The 26,071-nt window shown below is 37.3% G+C and overlaps 1 long non-coding RNA gene across 1 annotated transcript; it reads right to left on the minus strand.

Moving 5' to 3' along the window:
* Positions 1 to 15,378: 15,378 nt before the first annotated feature.
* LOC147359243 (uncharacterized) lies at positions 15,379 to 23,494 on the minus strand. Its single transcript, XR_015140209.1, has 2 exons — positions 23,400 to 23,494; positions 15,379 to 16,158 (listed from the first exon to the last, which is right to left on the minus strand). It is a non-coding gene; the product is annotated as an uncharacterized LOC147359243 (long non-coding RNA).
* Positions 23,495 to 26,071: the final 2,577 nt, after the last annotated feature.

The raw sequence follows: 26,071 nt of genomic DNA on the forward strand, positions 1-26,071 counted from the left end.
GTCCAAATTTCATCTTATCAAAAGAACACCAGTAAGATTGGAGTAGAGCCCACTCAAATGCTCTCATTTTAACTTAAACATATATTTAAAAGCCCTGTCTCTGAGTAGTTGAGTTGTACTGTGAAGAAAGCTGAACACCAAAGAATTAATGCTTTTGAACTGTGGTGTTGAAGAAGACTCTTGAGAGTCCCTTGGACTGCAAGGAGATCCAACCAGTCCATTCTAAAGGAGATCAGCCCTGGATCTTCTTTGGAAGGAATGATGATAAAGCTGAAACTCCAGTACTTTGGCCACCTCATGCGAAGAGTTGACTCATTGGAAAAGACCCTGATGCTGGGAGGGATTGGGGGCAGGAGGAGAAGGGGACGACAGAGGATGAGATGGCTGGATGCATCACCAACTCGATGGATGTGAGTTTGAATGAACTCTGGGAGATGGTGATGGACAGGGAGGCCTGGCGTGCTGCAATTCATGGGGTCATAAAGAGTCGGATACAACTGAGCGACTGAACTGAACTGAACTGAAAGTAATAGGGGTTAGGGTTTCAACATGTGAATTTGGAGGAGAGGGGAACACAATTCAACCCAGGATAATCCTCAACCACTTATTGTCTTGGATATTGTCACATAATGTGATATTTTGTGCATAACAGGCACCTGAGTGAAAATACAAAAGAATCTCAGAGAAGGTAACCCAGAGCACTCATATCACTGATCTATATTAACCAGTTTTGGAACCCTCTGTCCTCCAAACTTTTTTAGATTAATAAATGTACCTGCACTTTTAAATAATTTTAGCTTGCTATATTGCAATTTGTGCTCTAAAACATTTAATTGATGCACTAATATAGCACTTTTCTGATTCTCTGGAAAAGACCCTGATGCTGGGAAAAATATAAGACAGGAGGAAAATGGGATGACTGAGGATGAGACAGTTGGATGGCATCACAGACTCAATAGACATGAGTTTGAGTAAGCTCCGGGAGATGGTGAAGAACAGGGAAGCCTGGCATGCTGCAGTCCATGCAAAGAGTTGGACATGACTGGCTGAGCGACTGAACCACAACAATATAGCGCTTATTACAATAATTAATGGATTTGATTCTGAGTCAGGAGTAATACTACATTTGTCATCATCTCTCTGTGACCCACTACAGTGTCTGATGCTAAATAAAAATGTGTTGACTTGAATGAATTCTATGCTTCTCTTTCCACATTTCCTCCCAAATACCATAACTAGAATCCTTTAGTTTACTATAGCTTTCCTAAGTCTTGGATCTCTCTGGAAAATTCATTGAGTCATTTGTTCTTGTAACCACTGGAAAAATCCCTCTTTTATATTTCTTCTTCAAATCTACCTGTGTCTAAATATCTCCACATTTTGATTTGACTTCACTCCCTAATTGCTTACATCTCCCAGTAGTCATGGAACAATAGTGATTTTATATTTTAAGTAATAATAGATATGAGTTTTGACTTCATAGAAGAAAACATATGGTCCAATTGGTAATTCTAACATTGCTATAATTTTTGATCATTCAATGTGTTGGAGTTGAAAAAAATGGTAATAATTTCCTAGATTTAGTAAGCAACTCCAGAGCAAATAACTATATTCAGACATATGCTTACTTCTTTGGTTCTTTTTCAATTTAAAAATTATTGAATAAGTCAAATTTAGTTATAAGTTGCAATGTTTTATATTCACTTGATTATTAAGTTTTATAGCTTTCAAATCAGCATTAGAGCTGCAATGACTCTTACAAATGTATAACACTGTAATTTATGACAATAATCTCTAACTTAAGCCTTCAATTTTTAAATATTCTCAAATTTTAAAAATGACATATAGAAACATGGCTGGCTTTAAGACATGAATACTAATACTGCTTACTGCTTTATTTAGCTTCACAAGGAAAAAAATCTTTGAGTTTGACATATGTTTCATGCTTCTCTGATCCATTACTATGAGACTTTAAACTCCCTGAGTATCCATAGAAGCTGTGAATTGATGTATATTTCTGGTGAAACTATGTATTTTGCTTTTTCCTCTTGACAGATGTGGTAATGATTCTTCTCAGTTATCCACAGCCAAAGAGAAACAGATCTAAAGCCATTCCCTGATACTTTAGGTAAATAAGACTGCTTACTCTCAATCCTGCTTTGCCCAATCATTTGAAACCTCCAGCTTTCCAGTCCATTGGGAGGATTGAATTAAATGGAAGTAAAAACTCTTGTCAGGATGGTTCCATGTAAAATACAAGGGTCTTATCTAATCTTATCTACATTTGCTACTATAGTGAATTAAGCCTTCCAACATTAAAATCCTTCATGGATTGCCAGTTTGCAACAGTGTCACATTCAGTTCAGTTCACTTCAGTCGCTCAGTCATGTCCGACTCTTTGCGATCCCATGAATCACAACACACCAGGCCTCCCTGTCCATCACCAACTCCCGGAGTTCACTCAGACTCACGTCCATCGAGTCGGTGATGCCATCCAGCCATCTCATCCTCTGTCGTCCCCTTCTCCTCCTGCCCCCAATCCCTCTTAGCATCAGGGTCTTTTCCAATAAGTCAACTCTTCGCATGAGGTGGCCAAAGTACTGGAGTTTCAGCTTTAGCATCATTCCTTCCAAAGAACACCCAGGGCTGATCTCCTTCAGAATGGACCGGTTGGATCTCCTCTCAGTCCAAGGGACACTTAAGAGTCTTCTCCAACACCACAGTTCAAAAGCATCAATTCTTCGGCCCTCAGCTTTCTTCACAGTCCAACTCTCACATCCATACATGACCACTGGAAAAACCATAGCCTTGACTAGACGGACCTTTGTTGGCAAAGTAATGTCTCTGCTTTTGAATATGCTATCTAGGTTGGTCATAACTTTCCTTCCAAGGAGTAAGCATCTTTTAATTTCACGGCTGCAGTCACCATCTGAAGTCATTTTGGAGCCCAAAAAAGTAAAGTCTGACACTGTTTCCACTGTTTCCCCATCTATTTCCCGTGAAGTGATGGGACCAGATGCCATGATCTTCATTTCTGAATGTTGAGATTTAAGCCAACTTTTTCACTCTCCTCTTTCACGTTCATCAAGAGGCTTTTTAGTTCCTCTTCACTTTTTGCCATAAGGGTCGTGTCTACTGCATATCTGAGGTTACTGATATTTCTCCTGGTAATCTTGATTCCAGCTAGTGCGTCTTCCAGGCCAGCATTTCTCATGATGTATTCTGCATATAAGTTAAATAAGCAGGGTGACAGTATACAGCCTTGATGTACTCCTTTTCTTATTTGGAACCAGTCTATTGTTCCATGACCAGTTCTAACTGTTGCTTACTGACCTGCATATAGGTTTCTCAAGAGGCAGGTCAGGTGGTCTGCTAATTTGTACCAGTGTTACATTAGCCAGTTAAAACACAGACTCATAATGATCTCTATCTTCCAGAGGTCCAAGAATCCAAGATAAGAACAGTTGTAATGACAGTTGTTTTTCCAAAAAGTTATATTTTTTTAAGATTCCCTGTAAGATCATGTTTTTGGATTCTGTATTACATTTGTGCAAATGTGCCTCTTCTTTATTGTATTTATGTCCATATTGCTTACTGTGTGTGAGCAGTAGGATAATTTTTTTAAATAAAGTCAAGTAAAATATCCTTAAGGTGAAGTTTTTCAACTAATTTCAATGAATATTTAAATTTTCAACTACTTTAATTAGTTTTTCAACTAATTTCAAAGAGATAGTATGTGTAATGTTCTCTGTGAAAAAATTTATATACTTTTAGTTTATATTTATATATTTTTATATACTTTTTAGTTTTATTCTAAGGCTATACTTGGTTGGCAGACATGCTAAATAGAGGGGAAAATCCTCAGCTTAAAGGTGAAAGCTTTGACACAATTCATCTTTACAAAACAACTATTTTAAAGAAAAAAATAAAAAGTCTTGGCTCTAAATGCAGGGAAGTGAACAATCGTTCCAATACCTTCCCCCAAAGCTGGATCAATCTACTTTCAGAAGTCAAGAATAAATAAATGCTTGAGATTACTGCCAGTGGGATCCAGAGGATGATATATGGTATTGTTGAAAATAAAAGCCTCTATAAAGGAGTTTTTGTGGTGTGACGCCATAATTTTATAAAGCCACTAGGCATTGTGAAGTATCTCACATAGACCTTAAGATGGTTTTAAAAATATGTATAATTTGAAATAAAAATCCAGAAAAGAATCATGCTTTAAAAACTGTTTCTCACTTGTGAAAATACTGGTCAACATTTGATCATAGAGCCCATTCAGTTCTTAGTCCTGGAGTTTAAAGATTATAAAGATAGCTGTGACCCTACTTACTTGCTTTGACCAAGCAATCTGCAGTACAGAAACTAATAGCAGCTTGGTGTTCTATAAAAGTACAATAAGTGAATAACAGATATGAAGGATGTATCATTTAAAAGAAGAGGGATGATTTAGGACAGGGAAGATGACCAGCATGATAACATACCAGTAACATTTTTCATATTGAGCCTCTGTGAAACTGAAACAAAATAAAGGAGAAAGAAGAGAAAGAAGGTGACTTTTGAACATCTGCCGTTTATTGTAGGTAGTGATAAATATAGACAATCAAGCAGACATATGACTGTAAAATGGAAATTAATAGGTCCTGTTTGAAAGGTTTACTAAATCAAAACAATATATTTCCCCACGTATATTTCCCTTCAATGTCATATCTACCCAGATCCCAAAATATCTCTAGTGTAAGCTACCAGATTTTATGAAATTTTAAAACTATTGAGGTTTTTCTATTTCATTTCAAAAGGGAAACAAAATTTGCTCATTTTTGTTCTCAAGACTTTTGAAATATAGACATAATACTCAAATGCCTAACACTTAAATCATATGTCTAAATAAAAATTTAGGGTGCAGTTTTTTATCAGATAAGCATCTAATAATAAATATACAGATTATGCATACTTAGAGTGAAAGGGGATTCACTAATCCTTTTAGGCAGGAAAACATGATGCCTTTTTCAATGAAGTATGTGGCTTCATAGGACATAGCCATGAGGATAAGATGAAGGAGGGTAAATCAGAAATCTAACTGCAATCAGAAGAATCTACCATTAAAATTAGTGGCCCAATAAATGCCACACCCAGATCTTTGTCAGACCCACTGTTTTTCAGCATTTTACGATGTAAATGATCATTTATACAATCTTCTTCTTTCTCTATTAAATCTTCAATTTATCTCTCTTGAAGTATTGGACACATAAAAACATATACATGGAATTAAAATTTTCAGTTTTGAAAAGTCATTTATTTCCATATCCCCTTCTAGCTATTATCTCATTTCTCTTTTTCATTTCCAATTCTAAGTTCTTATCATGTTTGATGTATCAGCAATATTTGACATCCCTGCTTACTCCTGCTTCACTAAAGCAGGAGTAAGGTATCTTCCACTGGCTTCTAAAGTATCATGTATCATTTCTGGTTCTCTTAATTACTATCTGGTTACTCTGTCTCAGTCTCTTTTACTGGTAATTCCTCATATCCAATAAGTAAATTTTGGAATTCCCAAGGACTCAGTCCTTTGACCTATTCTATTCTATCTCTACATGCACTCTCTTTACTCACCCAGTTCTTTGGCCTCAGATAACAGTTATTGAACAATCTTTGATTTTTATCTGCTTCCTAGGCTTATCTCAACTCTGGCTCATTTATTCAAACAGTTGTTCAATATCCCCATTTGGATAATAAATGCCCTTCAAACTTCAGTTCAGTTCGGTCCCTCAGGCATGTCCAACTCTTCGTGACCCCATGGACTGCAGCACATCAGGCTTCCCTTCCCAGCCCATCAGCAACTCCCAGAGCCTACTCAAACTCATGTCCATTGCTTCAGTGATGCCATCCAACCATCTCATCCTCTGTTGTTCCCTTCTCTTCCTACCTTCAATCTTTCTCAGCAACAAGGTCTTTTTCAATGAGTCAGTTCTTCGCATCAGGTGCCCAAAGTACTGGAGTTTCAGCTTCAACATAAGTCCTTCCAATGATTATTAAAGATTGATTTCCTTTAGGATTGACTGGATTGATCCTCTTGCAGTCCAAGAGACTCTCAAGAGTCTTCTCCAGGTTTTGGTATTAGGGTGATGGTGGCCTCATAGAATGAGTTTGGAAGTTTACCTTCCTCTGCAATTTTCTGGAAGAGTTTGAGCAGGATAGGTGTTAGCTCTTCTCTAAATTTTTGGTAGAATTCAGCTGTGAAGCCGTCTGGACCTGGGCTTTTGTTTGCTGGAAGATTTTTGATTACAGTTTCAATTTCCATGCTTGTGATGGGTCTGTTAAGGTTTTCTATTTCTTCCTGGTCGAGTTTTGGAAAGTTGTACTTTTCTAAGAATTTGTCCATTTCTTCCTCGTTGTCCATTTTATTGGCATATAATTGTTGATAATAGTCTCTTATGATCCTTTGTATTTCTATATTGTCTGTTGTGATCTCTCCACTGTCATTTCTAATTTTATTGATTTGATTTTTCTCCCTTTGTTTCTTGATGAGTCTGGCTAATGGTTTGTCAATTTTATTTATCCTTTCAAAGAACCAGCTTTTGGCTTTGTTGATTTTTGCTATGGTCTCTTTTGTTTCTTTTGCATTTATTTCTGCTCTAATTTTTAAGATTTCTTTCCTTCTACTAACCCTGGGGTTCTTCATTTCTTCCTTTTCTAGTTGTTTGAGGTGTAGAGTTAGGTTATTTATTTGACTTTTTTCTTGTTTCTTGAGGTGTGCCTGTATTGCTATGAACTTTCCCCTTAGGACTGCTTTTACTGTGTCCCACAGGTTTTGGGTTGTTGTGTTTTCATTTTCATTCGTTTCTATGCAAATTTTGATTTCTTTTTTGATTTCTTCTGTGATTTGTTGGTTATTCAGCAGCGTGTTGTTCAGCCTCCATATGTTGGAATTTTTAATAGTTTTTCTCCTGTAATTGAGATCTAATCTTACTGCATTGTGGTCAGAAAAGATGCTTGGAATGATTTCTATTTTTTTGAATTTACCAAGGCTAGCTTTATGGCCCAGGATGTGATCTATCCTGGAGAAGGTTCCATGTGCGCTTGAGAAAAAGGTGAAATTCATTGTTTTGGGATGAAATGTCCTATAGATATCAATTAGGTCTAACTGGTCTATTGTATCGTTTAAAGTTTGTGTTTCCTTATTAATTTTCTGTTTAGTTGATCTATCCATAGGTGTGAGTGGGGTATTAAAGTCTCCCACTATTATTGTGTTATTGTTAATTTCTCCTTTCATACTTGTTAGCATTTGTCATACGTACTGTGGTGCTCCCGTGTTGGGTGCATATATATTTATAATTGTTATATCTTCTTCTTGGATTGATCCTTTGATCATTATGTAGTGACCAAGTGGGCTTTATCCCAGGGATGCAAGGATTCTTCAATATCCGCAAATCAATCAATGTAATACACCACATTAACAAATTGAAAAACAAAAACCATATGATTATCTCAATAGATGCAGAGAAAGCCTTTGACAAAATTCAACACCCATTTATGATAAAAACTCTCCAGAAAGCAGGAATAGAAGGAACATACCTCAACATAATAAAAGCTATATATGACAAACCCACAGCAAACATTATCCTCAATGGTGAAAAATTGAAAGCATTTCCTCTAAAGTCAGGAACAAAACAAGGGTGCCCACTTTCACCATTACTATTCAACATAGTTTTGGAAGTTTTGGCTACAGCAATCAGAGAAGAAAAAGAAATAAAAGGAATCCAAATTGGAAAAGAAGAAGTAAAACTCTCACTATTTGCAGATGACATGATCCTCTACATAGAAAACCCTAAAGACTCCATCAGAAAATTACTAGAACTAATCAATGATTATAGTAAAGTTGCAGGATATAAAATCAACACACAGAAATCCCTTGCATTCCTATACACTAATAATGAGAAAACAGAAAGAGAAATTAAGGAAACAATTCCATTCACCATTGCAACGAAGAGAATAAAATACTTAGGAATATATCTACCTAAAGAAACTAAAGACCTATATATAGAAAACTATAAAACACTGGTGAAAGAAATCAAAGAGGACACTAATAGATGGAGAAATATACCATGTTCATGGATTGGAAGAATCAATATAGTGAAAATGAGTATACTACCCAAAGCAATTTATAGATTCAATGCAATCCCTATCAAGCTACCAACAGTATTCTTCACAGAGCTAGAACAAATAATTTCACAATTTGTATGGAAATACAAAAAACCTCGAATAGCCAAAGCGATCTTGAGAAAGAAAAATGGAACTGGAGGAATCAACCTACCTGACTTCAGGCTCTACTACAAAGCCACAGTTATCAAGACAGTATGGTACTGGCACAAAGACAGAAATATAGATCAATGGAACAAAATAGAAAGCCCAGAGATAAATCCACGCACATATGGACACCTTATCTTTGACAAAGGAGGCAAGAATATACAGTGGATTAAAGACAATCTCTTTAACAAGTGGTGCTGGGAAATCTGGTCAACCACTTGTAAAAGAATGAAACTAGAACACTTTCTAACACCATATACAAAAATAAACTCAAAATGGATTAAAGATCTCAACATAAGACCAGAAACTATAAAACTCCTAGAGGAGAACATAGGCAAAACACTCTCTGACATACATCACAGCAGGATCCTCTATGACCCACCTCCCAGAATATTGGAAATAAAAGCAAAAATAAACAAATGGGACCTAATTAAACTTAAAAGCTTCTGCACATCAAAGGAAACTATTAGCAAGGTGAAAAGACAGCCTTCAGAATGGGAGAAAATAATAGCAAATGAAGCAACCGACAAACAACTAATCTCAAAAATATACAAGCAACTCCTACAGCTCAACTCCAGAAAAATAAATGACCCAATCAAAAAATGGGCCAAAGATCTAAATAGACATTTCTCCAAAGAAGACATACAGATGGCTAACAAACACTTGAAAAGATGTTCAACATCACTCTTTATCAGAGAAATGCAAATCAAAACCACTATGAGGTACCATTTCACACCAGTCAGAATGGCTGCGATCCAAAAGTCTACAAATAATAAATGCTGGAGAGGGTGTGGAGAAAAGGGAACCCTCTTACACTGTTGGTGGGAATGCAAATTAGTACAGCCACTATGGAGAACAGTGTGGAGATTCCTTAAAAAACTGGAAATAGAACTGCCTTATGATCCAGCAATCCCACTGCTGGGCATACACACTGAGGAAACCAGAAGGGAAAGAGACACGTGTACCCCAATGTTCATCGCAGCACTGTTTATAATAGCCAGGACATGGAAGCAACCTAGATGTCCATCAGCAGATGAATGGATAAGAAAGCTGTGGTACATATACACAATGGAATATTACTCAGCCATTAAAAAGAATACATTTGAATCAGTTCTAATGAGGTGGATGAAACTGGAGACTATTATACAGAGTGAAGTAAGCCAGAAGGAAAAACATAAATACAGTATACTAACGCATGTATATGGAATTTAGAAAGATGGTAACGATAACCCTGTGTACGAGACAGCAAAAGAGACACTGATGTATAGAACAGTCTTATGGACTCTGTGGGAGAGGGTGGGAAGATTTGGGAGAATGTCATTGAAACATGTGAAATGTCATGTATGAAACGAGATGCCAGTCCAGGTTCAGTGCACGATGCTGGATGCTTGGGGCTGGTGCGCTGGGAAGGCCCAGGGGGATGGTATGGGGAGGTTGGGAGGGAGGAGGGTTCAGGATGGGGAGCATGTGATTTTTTTTTAAAAAATAAAATTAAAAAAAAAAAAAAAAAAAGTCTTCTCCAACACCACATAAGTATCAATTCTTCAGCGCTCAGCTTTCTTTATAGTCCAACTCTCACATCCATACATGACTACTGGAAAAACCATAGCTTTGACTAGATGGACCTTTGTTGGTAAAGTAATGTCTCTGCTTTTTCAAACATAACATGACAAAAAACAAACACTCTTCCTTCCAATATTATTTTTCCCCTCAATCTTCCTTAATTTAGTCAATAACAGCCACATTCTCCCAGGTTCTTGCTCAATCCCTCATTCCAGATTCCTCTCCTCCTCACACTCTTTTTCAAATTCAACAAAGGATTTCATGATTATATGTTTAAAATACAACTTGCAGCCCATCATTTTTCACCATCCCTACTGCTACCACACAGTTCTAACATACGATCGAATAACCTGAATTACTGCAATAATTTCCCTGCATTCCTAAAAGTGAAGTGAAGTGAAAGTCACTCAGTTGTGTCCTGCAATTTGTGACCCCTTGGATTATACAGCCCTTGGAATTCTCCAGGCCAGAACACTGGAGTGGGTAGCCTTTACCTTCTCCAGAGGAATATTTCCAACCCAGGGGTCAGACCCAGATCTCCCTCATTGCAGGTGGATTCTTTACCAGCTGAGCCACCAGGGAAGCCCTTTGACTGTGTGTATCACAGCAAACTGTGGAAAATTCTTAAAGAGATGGGAATACAAGACCACCTGACCCACCACCTGAGAAATCTGTATGCAGGTCAAGAAGCAACAGTTAGAACTGTACATGGAACAACAGACTGGTTCCAAATATGAAATGGAGTACATCAAACCTGCATATTGTCACCCTGCATATTTAACTTATATGCAGAGTAAATCATGCGAAATGCTGGGCTGGATGAAGCACAAGCTGGAATCAAGATTGCCGGAGAAATATCAGTAACCTCAGACACACAGATGACATCACCCTTATGGCAGAAAGTGAAGAACTAAAGAGCCTCTTGATGAAAGTGAAGGTGAAAGAGGAGAGTGAAAAAGCTGGCTTAAACTCAACATTCAAAAAATTAAGATCATGGCATCCAGTCCCATACTTCATGGCAAATAGATGGGAAAACAATGGAAACAGTGGCAGACTTAATTTGGGGGGCAGGGCTCCAAAATCATAGCAGATGGTGACTGAAACCTTGAAATTAAAAGATGCTTGTTCCTTAGAAGAAAAGCTATGACCAACCTAGACAGCATATTAAAAAGCAGAGACATTATTTTGCCAACAAAGGTCCGTCTAGTCAAGGCTACGATTTTTCCAGTAGTCATGTATGGATGTGAGAGTTGAACTATAAAGAAAGCTGAGCACCGAAAAATAGATGCTTTTGAACTATGGTGTTGGAGACTCTTGAGAGTCCCTTGGACTGCAAGGAGACCCAACCAGTCCATCCTAAAGAAAATCAACCCTGAATATTCATTGGAAGGACTGATGCTGAAGCTGAAACTCCAATACTTTGGCCACTTGATGCAAAGAACTGACTCATTGGAAAAGACCCTGATTCTGGGAAAGATTGAAGGCAGGAGGAGAAGGGGATGACAGAGGATGAGGTGATTGGATGGCATCACGGACTCAATGGACATGAGTTTGAGCCAGCTCTGGGAAATGGTAAAGTACAGGGAAGCCTGTGGTGCTGCAGTCCATGGGATCACAAAGAGTCAGACATGACTGAGTAACTGAACTGAACTGATTCCTAAAAGCTTCTCTCATATCAGCTGACAGAGTGATTCTTTTATAGTGTAATTCAAATCCTAACACTCTTCTATTTTAAATGATCTAGTGGATTTCTCTTCCACTTAGTAAATGCCAAACTCATCATATTGCATAGAAGACTGTAAGATCTGGACCTGTTACCTCTGTACCTTCTTTTACCACTCTCCCTATACTCAACATCCTTGTATGGATGTGAAAGTTGGACCTTAAAGAAGACTGAGTACTGAATAATTGATGCTTTTGAATTGTGGTTTGGAGAAGGCTCTTGACAGTCCCTTGGACTGCAAGGAAATCAAACCAAACTGAACAGCAACAATAACTGAACTCAACTATATTCCAGCCACACTGGCTAGAATTTTGCTTGAACATATGTCATGTTTGAAATCTGTGCTCTGGCTGCTCTTCCTCCATTGAAAGCTCCTCTATCAATGTCCACACACCCTACATTCTTACCTACTTCATCTCTAGTTGGCGTCCTTGAACACATGACATAAAATAGTCCCCCTTCCCATTTCTAGCATTTGTCTTAGTGCTCTTCACTGCCTAATCTTTCTCCATGATACTTACTACTTGAGTATAATTTACAGGTCTCTTCTCCCTCAGTTATTTGTCTCCACCACTAGAATGAGCATAAGAGTTTGAGACACTTGTTCACTGCTGTATCCTTTGCATATGGAACAATATCTGACACATAGTAGATACTCAATAAAAAATGATGAATTGATATTACTGAATGTGAATATTTTTGTTCATAGTGAATATTTTGTTAATAATTGAGAAATGAGAGGAAAAAGAGAGATGTGTATCTGAACATTCTGAGAAAGCCAATGGGAAGTTTTCAATCAGTTGGCATTCTTTGTCAGAACTCAATTTTATCTATACAGTGATATGTTCAAATTCTTAGAACAGTCCATCTCACACACTGGTAATTTCATACTCTGATACTCTGAGTGGTTTATTGTATTATTTCAATGTTTGGTGGTTAATTGATCATAAGATTATGTTTATGTTTACAGGCCATAACGTATCTGCAATGTGTCAGGAAGTGTGGTACACATTTCTTATGTATCACTTCAAATCCTTTCATCACAAACTCTTACTCCAACAGTGGCCACAGCAACCAGTTCCAGGTACAGGAATAGGTTAGGCACAGGGTATCCTCAGGAAATTACGTTCATTCAGGCATGTACAACCTTGTGATGTGAAGCAGTGAACACTGGAGGAATAGCCCGTGAGCAAAAGAGAATTAGAACTAATGGATATAGGTTTCATTTTTTCCCCTCTGGGTAATCAGTTCTAAAATGCATTTAATAGGCTTTTCATAATGTACTGGTATGATCAGACATCAGTGACCCATAACAGCAGTGAACTCAGAAATGCATTCTTGTTTTGGAAGTCTTCCTTGTTTTATATTCCTGTCTTATATTTCTGCTTAATGAATGCAGGGTGTATTTCAGTTTCCGCCTTTTTGGAAGCCCAAGACTGGACTTGTATTAAACAGTTTAAAAATCTTTTCATCTATTCCTTTAGAAACTTATTACTAGGTATTATTAGACAATCTCCATTGTTCAAAAGAAGAAAATGAGGCTGATCTAATTAACATATCTTTAAGATAAAAGAGGGAGAATTGAAGTCATTTTTTTGTCTGACTCCAAATGTGTGGAAAAACCTAAACTAGTAAGCTAATAGGGTTTCTGAACTCATGGTGTTTTTGATTTAAAAACAAAATGTATAGGTTATAGAGTTAATAATGCACAAAAATTAAGATTACAGGACAATTCATCAGGAAAAAACTTCAAAAGAAAATATAAATGAGCCTGCAAATCATTATAATGTGCCATAACACAAATATGAGGTCTTTCTCATGTTAATTCAGGCATACATGATGGATATTTTCTGTTTGCTTCATCCTTCTCTGCTTAGCAAAATATTTCATCTTTATGAACTGTACAAGTAGGCTCCTTTGCCTTCTGGTTACAGTTAGCTTCAGCTAGTGGGAGGCATTGGCAGAACACAGGGTGGGCGACAATACAGCCAGGGCATCTTTCACTTAGATTCATTCACTGTCTCTAGGGAACATCACAACTCCTGGACATAGTTCTCTTGTATTTGCAGGAAACACTCCTCTCCCTTGCTGATTCAAGTTCACTAGCCTGGGGTTACTGCACCTTTCCATAATGGTTCTCTTCACTTCACCCACGACTTTATAATTAGCTGCTTTATTAAAACTCTTCTTAATTACTTCATTTTGGAGTATGCCATCTGTTTCCTTCTGGGACTTTGGATCATACAAGAGACAACAAAAAAAATCTTAAAAATATATAATATTCTTAAGCAAAAAATAGTTAAAAGTAATTAGGGACAGATAGTCTGCTGAGGAGGGAGGAGGGATATGGTAATTATTAAGGGTGATTGGTAGTTACATATTAAAGAGTAAGAAATAAAATTAATGAATTATTTATGGGGTCAAGTAGACCCTTACTGTATAATGTAAGAAATTTTTAAAATTTATAAATTTATTGGGTATCTAACTGAAAGACTTTGCTATATACATTTGGTAAAACAAATATCTGATTCAACTTTCAGTGGAGTTGGTCATCCATTGACAGAATGCTCACTAATGTGGCTACCATATTTAACAAAATGTCAACCATGAACTGTTTATATTGATTACATCCTTGATGTATGCTGGCATAGGCATTGATCTCAATGATGTTCACTATGAGTTGCATGGTTTGAAATTTGAAATCATTTTCATAGAAAAAGCATTCATACTACATGTGGTAGTAAGAATTCTTACTACATTAAATGGATTTCATTCTACACAGACTTCTTATAAAACTGGATATAAAGTTATGTTTTATGGATATGAAACCATGAAATCTAATCTTTATAAAGAAATTTCCAAAACTGCTACAGAACTAGAGATTTATAGCTTTAGAACAGAAAATTAATGAAGTAGAAATTCTGAAGTACAGCTTCCTGCATTTCCTTCTTTTTAGACTTGGTATGCAACCTATTACCTGACAATTTTGTAATATATCTCTTCACATTTCCCTCCGTTTTATATGACTTTCACTTTAAAAATGGTAACTTTTTAAGCATTTATTTTTCTATAGCAATAAATAACCCTCTCAATAATTTTTAAAACTGGTATAAGTTTCAAAGTATGAGATGTCCTGAGTATTTCCTCTGCCATTTCCTATTAGAAAGAGTCCATGCTCACAGGAAGAGAAGGGAATTTTGACTTTGGCTTTTAGATAAGCAGTTTTTACATTATTTTACTTCAGTAGGGACCGAGCATGTAGTTTTGTAAACATAACCATGGTAACACAATAGATTGAACAGTACATCTATTGCTTCTGTTATCTGAATATCCTTAACATTTTGTCACTGCCTTGATGAGTGCTCCATTTTTGTACCATCCTTTTTTATTTTTATACTCTGGGAAGAAAATTTAAATAGAGAATTTATCTCTAGGTATTAGAGTTTCACAAAACTGCTTCTTTATTGAAAAGCATAACACATCTAAACAAAAATACACAGTATGATTTATCTCAAAGTGAATACCCATATTACTTCCACCAGGGACAAAAAGTAGAATATTTCCAGCATCTTCCCAAATCCTTTTCTACTTGCAGTTTCCTCTTTCCCCTACTAAAATTTTAAAGTCACTTTAATTTTTCCACCCATCATTCCTCCTTTTTTCATTTAAAATTTACTCCCTAAATTGCCTTGCTGACCCCATAGTTATGTTTCATCTGTTTTTATTCTGGGGTATGTGTATAAACAGAATCATTCAAGAAGTATTCTTAGTGCATGGCTATTTTTCTCAAAATTATTTATTAGATGTACATATGGCACTGACATATATATACTCTTTTCATTTCCATAGTTGTCTGACATTTCAAATTTGAATATACACTATTTATTAGTACATAATGCCAACATTTTTCTCCCAAAATGGTAGAATGAAGATTTACTCTCACAAGCAGTATGGGAAAGCATTCCCTTCATAGTTTTGTCCTGGTACAGAGTTTGCTGATAAGATGACCTTGTGTATAATTTAGCAAATGGAAGTAAGGCAGAATCAACCTCTTTTGGAAAACCATGGTAGTTCTTCCAATTATCCAGCTATAGCCTTGCAGTTCTGTACTATCCAGCACCTCCCACATTTGGATAAGCCATAACTCTTATGGCTTTTTTTTTTTTTTGCTACATAAATATCATTCATTTATTGGCATTGATATTATGAACACATAATGGAAAAATGCTTCTCAAAAGAGGAAGGTGAATGTTGACCGTCAATAGGACAAAGCTGTCTTCAAAAGACAGAGATGTGGAAACTAGGTTCACAGTTGGGTTGTGGAGTCCATGCGGATGGAGCTCATCTATGTATGTGTATCTACAGGGGCAAGGTGTTTGATGAGGCGGCTTGGGAATGTTTCCAGCTGCTTCTATGCAATGGGTCCTCCTTTGTTGGTCCACTGATCTACTCCGGCAGTGTCTTTGTTTCCCATGTGATCCACCAACTGTGGCAGGTCAAGCCCGATATCAGAGTTTCCTTCCAAACATTCTTTTAAGCCCGCCATTCTTCCACACATAGCCCTGAGCAGCACAAGATATAGTGGGTATTTAGTGATCTAGATAATTGTATAAAGGGTATTTAGCATCAAAACCAAACCTGAATAATGAGCTAAAGTGTTCCATATACTGCCAAAGATAGTTGATGTGAAAAAGGAAAGAAAGGAATAGTTGTATGAGAGAGAGCAAGAAGGAAAATGATGAAACAAAGGAATGCCGAACCAAAGAAAGAGAATGTTTGTTACCAATGATTCTGATTTATTTGGTCTAATTAACTGAGAATATGATGATGTAATAATCACATAGAGAAGTCAGAGTGAGGGTCTGCCACGTAGGATAACATATTTAGATTGAATATGTTGCAGAATGCTAAAGGACAATAGGAGATCAGGAGAAAACAAACTTTGAAAGTATGGAACTTGATTGAGATCAAAGATGAAGAAATTATTTTGGGAGATCAATTTGAATGCAATAGTGCTTCTCAAAAAGATCACTACCTAATGGTTAAATAAAAATAGTGAAAAATAACCCTTTATATCAAGATTATATATACATAGTTATATGTCAAATGGTATAGCTAGTCTCATTTTTTTTGTAACCCTTATTGTCAGGAAATTTCAGCAGTAGTTTGTTGTGCTCTATGACTTCAGTATGTATTACATACACATGCTGTCTCAAATCTTAGAGTACAATATTTTTAATGTGGACATGATACCCTATATATCACTGGCTTTCTAACAATATCTAATGCATATTCAGTGTTTATCAAATGATTGTGTAATTAAAGAAGGAAAGATAGAAGAATAAGTGATAGATGGATAGATAAAAATGGTTGCATCATTCTGTAACAGAATACAAAAATATTTCCAATTTAGGAATAAAAGCAAATGAGTCAATGAAGATTGCTTTGCTTCTTAGAGCTTAGTGAAGTGAAAGTCACTCAGTCGTGTCTCACTGTTTGAGACCCCATAGACTGTTAGAGTCCATGGAATTCTCCAGGCCAGAAGACTGGAGTGGGTAGCCTTTGCCTTCTCCAGGAGATCTTCCCAACCCAGGGATCAAACCCAGGTCTCCCACATTGCAGGCAGATTTTTTACCAGTTGAGCCACAAAAGAAGCCAAAGAATACTGGAGTGGGTAGCCTATCCCTTCTCCAGCAGATCTTCCTGACCCAGGAATCAAACTGGGGTCTCCTGAATTGCAGGTGGATTCCTGCTTCTTAGAGCTTAAGGTCAAATGAAAAACCATGTAGGGAGCCTGGTCAACTGAAATTTCATGGAGATCTGGAGATGAAAGTCATCCAAGACTCCTGCTGTGAGATGGAACAAATACAATTACACAAAACTGGACCATGTTGGACAACCGTTTCATAACCAAAGTCCTGTAACACTGCCATGTCAAGAATTTTATTCCTTCTGACTTTTCCTTAATTTTTTGTCATCTCCTGACTAAATCTAGATTGAATCAAATAGTGGGTAGCACTTTTAATTTTCTTAATTTAGAATCAATCCTGATGTAAACTTCTTTAATTCTCAAAGCACTGTCATATTCTGGGGTTAACTAATATTACCATCAAAACAGTTTAAACTTTCCTTTTATAGTACATTATAATTCACAAATATTGATGTATTGTCTTTTAGTTTTAGGGAAAAAAATCTTATGGCATGGGATTATTATTTTCTTTTGACATATAAGAATTTGAAGAGGACAAAAATGATAGCTAATAAAGTACAGAATGGGGACTCAATGGTGGGCTTGAATTATAGGCCTCCCACTTTTTTTTACTGGGGAGTGATATTGGGCAGGGATGCAGCCAGGAAGGGGCTGCTGTAGAGAGCAGGCTGATCACTTTTTCTCACACATTGTTCCTTAAATGTCTGCCTTACTTTTTCTTAAATAGTCTTTTCTATTCTCCAGTTCACTGACAGAACACAAACACCACCATCCTCTAAGCCTCACTTTTATGATGTGGGTCACTACTGACTGGAACAATACCATTTATTCCCAACTTTATTGATAATACAACTGTGATATATAGATGACCCACCCTGCCTCACAGAATAAAGGTCATATTTTCTAGCCTCTTTTCCCACAGTGGTGGCCAAAGAGGTAAAATTTATTCAAGAGGAAACCCTAAGTTAGCATTTGATGTTTTCCTTCATCGTTCCTGTCTATTGACTAAAGGGAAAATGCGACAGCTAGAGTGCCAGCAGTCATATTGGGTGATAACACCCACAAAAGATGGAAATTAGTGTTCAGGATGGCAGAGTGAAAAATACAGAAGGAACCTAGTGACCTGGTGATTATGGTTTCACTAAACCGATAGAGGAGTACCTACCTCAGTATTTCTTTAATATGAGAGATAAATAAGTTTCTGAAAAGCTCTTTCACTTTCAAGTAATCTTCTACTCACTTAAATCACCGTTAAAAGCAAAAGTGTTAGCCATTCAGTCATGTCCAACTCTTTGTAAGCCTATGAACTGTAGCCCACCAGGTTCCTCTGTCCATGGGGTTCTCCAGGTAAAAATACTGGGGTGGGTTGCCATTCCCTTCTCTAGGGGATCTTCCCAACCCAGGGATCAAACCTGGGTCTCTTGCACTGCAAGTAGACTACTATTTGAGTCACCAGAGAAGCCCCTTTATTTATAATCAAATCTAATTTAACACTTGGGTCTCTGGTGGCTCAGTGGTAAAGAATCTGCCTGCAATGCAGGAGACACAGGTTTGATCTCTGGGTCAGGAAGATCCCCTGGAGTAGGAAATGGAACCCGCTCCACTATTCTTGCCAGGAAAATGCCATGGACAAAGGAGCCTGGTGGGCTATAGTGCCAGGAGTCAGTAAAGAGTTGGACTTGACTCAGCGACTAAAGAACAACAAACTGAACACTAACTGACACTATATTATGTCTGAATGTTTAAAGATTCAACAATATTTCAAGTTCTAAAATTCCAAGAAATTGATTTGCAGAACCTAGATCAGATTCCTGCTATTTAATGTCAAGTTTATTTATAAGGGGAGGATCATATTTTTAAAAATTGTTCTTTCCATGATAATCATATGGATGGAGACAGCAGTAATTCTCAGAAAATTAAAAGACCAGCCCAGACAAAACAACAAAATAGGTGTCCAAAGTCACTTGAATAAAATCTTTTCTGTGAATTATCATCATTATTTTTTAACCTAAAACTTTATTTTATTGTATTATTTTTATTAGTGACTCATGATTAATATAAACAAATGAAAATTATGAGAAAATATGGTATGGCTTTAAGGAGTAAACTTTACGATTATCAGCTCAGATCAAGTTGTCAAGAGTTAAATTGTAAGTGTTGTCTGATTTTTTCTATGTGTATTGTGAAATGAAGGATAGTAGATTGTTTTTATTTTATTAATAAATATGTCATTTATTTTATGTCACATTTTATATATCACTAGATTTTAAAATTGTACATAACATGAATGGTAAATGTATTATTGAGAAATGATGTCATTTATTTTTATGTCACATTTTATATGTCACTAGATTTTAAAATTGTACATAACATGAATGGTAAATGTATTATTGAGAAATGACTAGAACATGATATTATGGTCTAGGTAGGACTATGTGATTCATTAACTTTTCATATAGCTGTCTTGACAAGGCATCTTCTTGTGGATGCAACATACACTTGACAAAAATGTTTACAACTATCATTTTGTGATAACATCAAAGAAAAAGGACATATACTTGGCAGATGATGCAACCACAACATTTTATTGGTTTATATAATACCAAAATTTGTTTAATTTACATTGTTAACTTTTCTGAATAACTTAAAAATTATTTAGGTGTTTTTTTTTAATTTTAAAAATTTAAATTTAAAAAATTTTAAAATATTTACCCTAAATGGTAAATTGAACAAATCTAAAATACTCAGGACATGTTTTTAGCTTCTACACATAATAACTCTTAAAAAAACTGAATATTAAAATAGGCAGAACTAGATTTCATATACTATCTGATCTTTTTCACATGGAATTTATTTCTATAAACTAAAAGTTGTTAGAGAATGTAGGCAGAAACTTTATTTTATGCTAAGGAAATAGAAAATCCATATTAACATCGTAGGAAGCAAAATGCCATGCACTATGATATATTTATAAGGGAAATTCAGAGTGAATGTCAAAAAATAAATTCTGGTCACATTTTATATTAAGTAGCTATGACCCTGGGAAAGTCATTCAATCTTGTAGTATATGTCAGTTTTCTCCTGCATAAAAGGAAGTTAATTTCATCTGACTTCATGTGAATAGTGTGAAAACAAAAGTATGCTAATTGGCAAAGTATTAAAGAAATCTAAAAATTTCCAAGGATGGAGATAATGTACTACACAGAAACTAATCACAATTTTTCAGTCTTAACTGTGCAATATTCCAAATAATGCCAATGCCTTTTGGAACAACTGACACAAGGGGAAGAGGACTAAATAAGGTTGATGAAATTTGAGAAGTATATATTTTAATTTTTGTGTACTATTGTATTTCATCAACACACTATATGGGGCAATACAAGACTACTTTCTGATGGTTTTACCACACTTAGGGCCCAACAGAATATACAAGCAACTGAAGACCTCAAGTCTATAATCACACGTAATAATTCATTAATTGATCTCTCCACTCTTGCTTTCTGCAGTTTACTTTTCAAAACTTTTGGGAAGTGAAGGGTGGTGGAGATTTCCCAGGTAGTCCAGTGGCTAAGACTTTGTGCTCCCAGTGCAGAGGCCTGTATTCCATCCCTGGTCAGGAAAATAGTTTCCGCATACTGCAACTAAGAGTTTGCATGCCACAAATAAAGATTCCTAAATGCTGTAACTAAGACCCATTACAGACAAATTAATAAGTAAATATTAAAGAAAGAAAACTTCACAGGAAGGTAGGTGTGGGGTGGGTATGAGTGTGCATGTATATATGTCAAAAATAAATTCTACTCACATAAATTAACACATAATAAATATTAAAAATAAACATATAAATAAAATCTCCATTAAATCTCCATTTGACTACTTTCATCATGGTGGGATTTTGTAGTTTTATAATACCAGTTAGTTCATATGTCCTAAAACTGTCAGAAGCATACATTTATTTTCTCATTCAGGTTCATTGATAAATAAGTCAAATATAGAGAAACAGGCAGAGTTCTATTCTATTTCACTTCAGGCATCCTAAAAGAGTGTCTCAATTTATTTATTTAAATCAATGGAAGTAGAAAATACTCTTGTCATTTTCTTCAATCTGCACAAGAATATATTGGCTTAGGGAATAAATAATAAGTTTAGGAATCTCTTATAAAATCTATCTGCATGTTGTTTATGTCAGAATATCCTTCTGCTAATGAGAAATATTTTGGAAAGCCTTGTTGAAATATAGATACATCATGTTTTTGCTGTTTTGGATCAGTTTTATTTTCCTATAAAAAAAAAAAACTGAAGGAATATAGCAAAATCAGGCTAGTTATTTTCTAATTGTCTCCCAAGATCTATTTTCAACTCATTTGCCCTCTTTGTGCCTCAAGAGTATATCCTAAAATTAATCACATTACTCAGAGACCCTGCTCCTAACAACTAGGTTAAATTGCCCTTAGGAGGAAGATAAGGGTGAGTTCCAAGAACTAGAATACAAATTCAGAAGAAAGCAAAATGTTTGATTTGATACTGTTCCCAAATTTCCTGAAATTCTTCTGAAGGACAGGTGTTTTCCTGTTGGCAATAGGGCCAAACCTGTATCTTAAAGGAAAGCGATCCACTGATGGAAAGATGAAAAGCACTGGGCTTCCCAGGTGGCACTAGTGGTAAAGAACGTGCCTGCCAACGTAGAAGGCACAGGAGATACAGATTCAATCCCTGGGTCAGGAAGATCCTCTGAAGCAGGAAATGGCAAGCCACTCCAGTATTCTCTGGACCACAGCTCGTAGGTCGCAAAGTGTTGGACACAACTGAAGCGACTTAGTGAAAGTGTGTACATACACACACACACACGAAAAGCACAGAATCAAAACCAATACAATATTGTAAAGTAATTAGCCTCCAATTAAAATAAATAAATTTATATTAAAAAAGAAGACACTAAGGACATAACTTCCCAGGTGGTGCTAGTAGTAAAGAACCTGCCTGCTAATGCAGGAGATTTAAGAGACATAGGTTTGATTCCTGAGTCAGGAAGATGGCCCAGAGGAGGAATGGAAACCCATTCCAGTATTCTTGCCTGAAGAATCCCATGAACACAGGAGCCTGTTGGGGTTGCAAAGAGTCAGACACGACTGCAGTAACTTAGTACATAATACACATAGCACAAGGACATAACTAACAAAACCATCTAAAAGTAATGACCTCAATGATTGCGAATACTCAGTTATTTTCAAATATTAGTTTACATTTCAATATTTCCCTGTATTTCAGCAGAAAAACAAAATGAGCTATGATGTATTTAACTTCTGCATTGTGTTAAGATTTTAATGAGTATCACTTATAAGCTCATTAAGGTTAGAAGTTCTAGATGACCAAATTCACTTTTCAGAGAATGAAACAAAAAGTTGGAATGGCAACAAACTGTCTGAGAGCACATGGCTATTGGGTGTCAGGGACAGTCCTCAAATTCCATCCTGATTTCAGTAGCAACTTTCTTTGAATTTTCCCATTCCATAATTTCATCTAGGCTCCTTTTCTAAAATCCCTCCCTCTAAAATCTAATCATGAATATTGGAAACTTTGGACACAAACCTGTGGCTACATGCATTTAAAGAAATATCTAATTAGGTTTATGGTTTATTAATGTTATTTAATCTAATAACTGTATCCTTTAAACAAAATTATTGATCTTTGTATTTCATAAAGAATCTCTTTGCAGGGGAGAGCAAGATGGCAAAGGAGTAGGTGGACATGGAATACATCTTTCTCCATAGATACATTAAGAATACACCTTCACACACAGACGTACATGCAGAACACCAGCTGGGAGTGGACAGGAGTACCTGAGCAGTGGAAAAGAATATACAGAATCATGCAAAACTTGGTAGATCAAAGGAACTAGGGGAAAAAGCAGGAGTGTTAGTAGGACTTGACCTGCCATCAGCAGGTGGGAGAACTGAAGCAGGCATCCAATCTCTACATTAGGGCAACTGTCTGAGTCAGAGCAGAAACATTTAAGGCTGAGAGTGAAACAGCTGATCTGTGGCAGTCTAAATGCAATGAGAATCAGACATTCCTTGCTGTAGTCATACATACCCCATATAGGAATGCTGGTCCCCTGGAATGCACAGCAGCTGGGAGCTGGAGTTTACAGACTGTAGAGCAATTCCAGGCTGAGGGCTGCTGTTGACTGTGGAGAGATTGATCAAGGGGATGTGAGGGAGGAGATTGTAGTGGGATAGCTGGGCAGCATGGAAGCAAGGCAATACTGCAGAGTCACGTGTAGGGGGTGAGGCCATCACTATAGCCTCTCTATTCCCACAGGCCAGCATCAACAGACGAACAACAGAGAGGCTGGTCCATCAAACGCTTGACACACTGAACTACAGAGTAGAACCCCACCCAAGGTGCCCCTTTAAGTGCCTGATGCACTTATCTACAAAGTAGGACCCTAGCCAGGGGAGGCCCTCTATGTGCCTGATGCTCTGAACAACAGAGAAGGACCCCAGGCAAGGGAGCCCTCTAAGTGCCTGAAAAGGCAGAGCTATGGAGAAAGCTGACCAAAGAGGCCTTCTGATTGTCAGCTACAAGAGGGTCTAAAAAAGACCCTGATAGGGTCATAACTCCTGGGGCAGAGGCAGTCTGTATCCCAACACACTTTGTGCCACCAGGGTCCCTGCTAGCCAAGCAGCTGCGCCACCTTCACACTCAACTCTAATGGGGGAAGAGCTGCCACAGGCAAAAAGAAAAGACTGTCTATGTATACAGGGTCACTTTGATAGTGTCCAACATTTTGTGGCCCTGTAGACTGTGGCCTGCCAGGCTTCTCTGTCAGGGGGGTTCTCTAGGCAAGAATACTGGAGCATGGGGGGAGGAGCTAAGACGGCAGAGGAATAAGACAGGGAGAACACTTTCTCCCCCACAAATTCATCAAAAGATCATTTAAACACCGAGTAAATTCCACAAAACAACTTCTGAATGCCGGCAGAGGACATCAGGCACCCAGAAAAGCAACCCATTGTCTTCTAAAGGAGTTAGGAAAAAATATAAAAGACAAAAAAAAGAGACAAAAGAGGGAGGGATGGAGCTCCGTCCCGGGAAGGGAGTCTTAAAAAGAGAGAAGTTTCCAAACACCAGGAAACATTCTCACTGCCGAGTCTGTGCCAAGCCTTGGAAGCACAGAGGGCAACAAAACAGGGAGGAAAAATAAACAAACAATTAAAACCCACAGATTACGAGCCCTATGGTAACTCCCCCAGCGGAGAAGCAGCGCAGACACCTGCATCCTCCATTAGCAAGCGGGGGCTGGGCAGGGAGGCGCGGCGCGGGCTGCATCGCTTAGAGTAGGATCTGGCCTTAATACCCCGAGCGCTATCTGAGCGAAATAATTTGGGCTAGCAAACCAGACTGTGGGATATCTACCACGTGAAAAGCCAGCCCTAACCTAAGACACCGCCAGGCCCGCGCACAGAACAAAGGACTGTACAGAGATAGCCGGCTGCAGACCATCCTCCTCTGGTGACAGGCAGCCAGAGCTGGAAGGGGGCAATCGCAGCCCCAGAGAGACATTATCTACAAAACTGTAAGCAGGCTTCTTTGCTAACTAAAACTTCTTGGGGTTCTGGACGGTCAACATCCGCCTGAGAAGGTGTGCTGGTTGTACACCCAGATAACCGAGCGGCGGGGAGGCGATAAGTCGCAGCAACCACACTTGCCAAACACCTCATCATTGAAAGACAAGTGTATGTCTTGTCTTTCTTGTCTGAGCTGCTCGGACCTGGGAAGGGCACAAAATGCAGGCCCAACCAAGTCTGTGCCTCTGAGGACTACCTGAGTGCCTGAACCTGAGCGGCTTAGACCTGGGAGGTGCAAGCAGCCCAGGGCCGGCCGCAGATGATTCCTGGCGGAGCAACCTAGAGCCTGAGCAGTGGGGTCAGGGAGGCTACATGCGCCGTGAGCGGGGGCAGGCCCAGTGTGGCTGAGGCACTGCGAGCACACACCAGTCTTATTTATTTGCACCGTCCCTCCCTCCCCACAGCATGACTGAACAAGTGAGCCTTAAAAAAAAAAAAGTGTCCACCACTGCCCGCTTTGTATCAGGGTGGAAATCAGACACTGAAGACACCAGCAAACAGAAGAAGCTATAACAGAGGGAACCGTCTTGGAAGCGACAGGCAATAGATTAAAACCCCGTGGTTAGTATCGACTACATAGGAAGGGGCCTATAGATCTTGAGAAATATAAGCCAGAACAAGGAACTAGCCGAAAATGAACTGAACCCACAATACCCACAACAACATCAGAGAAAGTCCTATATATATTTTTACTATTTTTAGGATCATTCTTTCTTTCTTTGTTTAAAAATTAAAAAAAAAAAATTAAGTCCTCTATTACTTCTTTAATTTTCACTTTTATAACCTACTATTACTTTGCAAAAAAAAAAAAAAAGATGTTTTTTTTTTTTTTTAAAAAGCAAACTTCATATATATATATATATTTTTTTATAACTTCTGTGACCTTGTTTTTTTTTTGCTTTTTTTTTTTTCTTATTTTCTTTAACATTGTATTTTTGAAATTCCAAACTCTGCTCTAGATTTTTAATTTTAGCTTTTTGGTATTTGTTATCAATTTTCTACCTATATATATATATTTTTATAACTTTTGTGACTTTTTTTTTCTCTCTTTCTTTCTCTTCATCTTTTTTTTAACATTATATTCTGAAATTCCAAACTCTACTCTAGATTTTTAATTTATACTTTTTGGTATTT

Source organism: Bos grunniens, chromosome 14 (genome assembly GCF_055505025.1).
Source record: "Bos grunniens cultivar Pamir isolate PY7600 chromosome 14, Bosgru_T2T1.0, whole genome shotgun sequence".
Taxonomy (NCBI): Eukaryota; Metazoa; Chordata; class Mammalia; order Artiodactyla; family Bovidae; genus Bos; species Bos grunniens.